General features: G+C 51.7%; 1 pseudogene; it reads left to right on the plus strand.

Annotated features, from left to right (window-relative positions):
- The first annotated feature begins 628 nt into the window (after positions 1-628).
- Positions 629-2,149, plus strand: LOC123083247 (tryptophan decarboxylase 1-like; annotated as a pseudogene).
- Positions 2,150-2,374: the final 225 nt, after the last annotated feature.

Below are 2,374 nucleotides of genomic sequence, written 5' to 3' on the forward strand. Positions count from 1 at the left end.
AAAAAACAAAAACACTAGCCACTGAAATGCTGACGCGTGGATGCCTTTTGGTCCTGGTTGGTGTTGGTGCCACCAACCGGGACCAAAGGCCCTCCTGCCTAGGCTCGGCGCACCGGCCACATGGAGGACCATCTGTTCCGGTTCTTGTTAGAACCGGGACTAAAGGTCTAGGGCACTAGTAACGACCCTTTAGTCCCGGTTCAAGAACCGGGACAAAAGGCCCTCACCAACCGGGACTAATAGGGGGTTTTATACTAGTGACTCGTTGGCCAGGGGATCATCTTCGACTGTATTGACTTACAAAGGGTACGAGATAAATGGAAATACATTTTACACGATCGCGCAAAATCAAAAGAGGACCAACTAAAACAGTGGTGTCCGCTTTGATGCAGCAACCAAGAGGGGAAATTACGCATATTATGATTACATAGTGGACATACAGGAACTTGACTACGGACATGATTTTAAGGTCCCTTTGTTTCAGTGCAAACGGGTCAATCTGTCAGGAGGAGGGGTACAGGTAGACCCACAGTACGGAATGACAATAGTGAATCTGAACAATCCTGGGTACACAGATGAACCATTCATCCTAGCCAATGATGTGGCGCATGTTTTCTATGTCAAGGACATGTCTAGCGTGGTGGCCAACCCAATGTCCTTCTCCGCCTTTCCCAGCGACAAGGCGGTGTTCGAGCCGCTCAACCCCGAAGATGTTCGCGCATACCTCCACAAGGCCGTAGAATTCATCCTCGATTACTACACCAACGTCGAGTCCATGCCGGTCCTCCCCAGTGTGAATGCAGGATACCTCGATGACGAGCTGAGCGCGTCACCGCCGACCCACTCCATGCCTTTCGATGTCACCATGAAGGAGCTCAGGACCTCCGTCGTCCCCGGCATGACGCACTGGGCTAGCCCCAACTTCTTCGCCTTCTTCCCCTCCACCAACACCGCCGCTGCCATCGCGGGCGATCTAATCGCCTCTGCCATGAACATGATCGGATTCATGTGGCAGGCCTCGCTTGAGGCCACCAAAATGGAGGTTGTCGCTCTTGACTAGCTTGCGCAACTTCTGTGCCTACCCACCACCTTCATGAACCGCACCAGTACTGGACGTGGCACCGGCGGTGGTGTCATCCTCAGCACAACCAGCGAGGCAATGCTCGTCATGCTAGTAGCCGCCCGTGATGCAGCGCTACGTCGGAGCGGCTCAGTCGGTGTGTCCCATCTACCATGCTTGGCTGTCTATGCTGCCGACCAGACCCGCTCCACATTTTTCAAGGCATGCCGGCTCACAGGCTTCGACCCCGCCAACATCTGCTCCATCCCTACCGGGCCCAAAACTAACTACGGGCTCGACCCGTCCAAGCTTCTCGAGGTAATGCAAGCTGATGCCGACGCCGGTCTCGTGCCCACATATGTCTGTGTCACTGTGGGCACCACATCTTCCAACGCCGTCGACCCAGTGGGCGCCATCGCCGACGTTGCAACCATGTTCAATGTGTGGGTCCATGTCGATGCTGCCTACGCTGGCAATGCGTGTATCTGCCCGGTGTTTCGCTACCATCTCGATGGTGTCGAGCACGTGAACTCCATTAGTATGAGCCCACACAAATGGCTTCTCACATGCCTCGATTGCACCTATTTGTACGTACCGACTGAGCGACTCATTGGAGACCAACCTGGAGTACCTCAAGAACGATGCTACCGAGTCCGGTGAGGTCACCAATCTGAAGGACATGCAGGTCGGCGTCGGCCGGCGCTTCGCGGGCTCAATCTTTGGATGGTCATGCGCATATATGGTACCGCAAAGCTCCAAGAGCACATCCATAGTGATGTCGTGATGGCCAAGATGTTTGAAGATTTCGTACGCGCCGACAACAGCTTCGAGGTGGTTGTACCGATGAACTTTGCTCTTGTGTGCTTTAGGATCAAGCCAAGTGGAGCCATGAGGGAAGAGGATGCCGATGAGGCCAACTGTCAGCTAATGGAGAATCTAAACAAGACTGGCAAGTCTTATCTTGTGCACACGGTGGTTGGTGATAAGTTTGTGCTCCGGTTCGCCGTTGGGTCATCGCTTCAAGAGAAGAGACATGTGAGGAGTGCATGGGACCTCATCAAGAATACTACGACCAGCATAATGGACTAAGTGGATTGACCTACTGTCAAAGAAAGTTCCAGGAGCTGCACAAATCCCTATATTTAGGGCATTGATATTTTTTCAATTTATCTTTTTTGTTATTTTGCTTTGATTCTGATTATTATTTATTTGATAGCTGGTTCTGTTTCGTTTTGTCATCTATACCGGCCGAGCTTATATCTGTAGCAGGCTGATACAAAAAAAGTGATTATATACTGTAAAAGGGCTTATATT

Source organism: Triticum aestivum, chromosome 4A, assembly GCF_018294505.1.
Source record: "Triticum aestivum cultivar Chinese Spring chromosome 4A, IWGSC CS RefSeq v2.1, whole genome shotgun sequence".
Lineage (NCBI taxonomy): Eukaryota > Viridiplantae > Streptophyta > Magnoliopsida > Poales > Poaceae > Triticum > Triticum aestivum.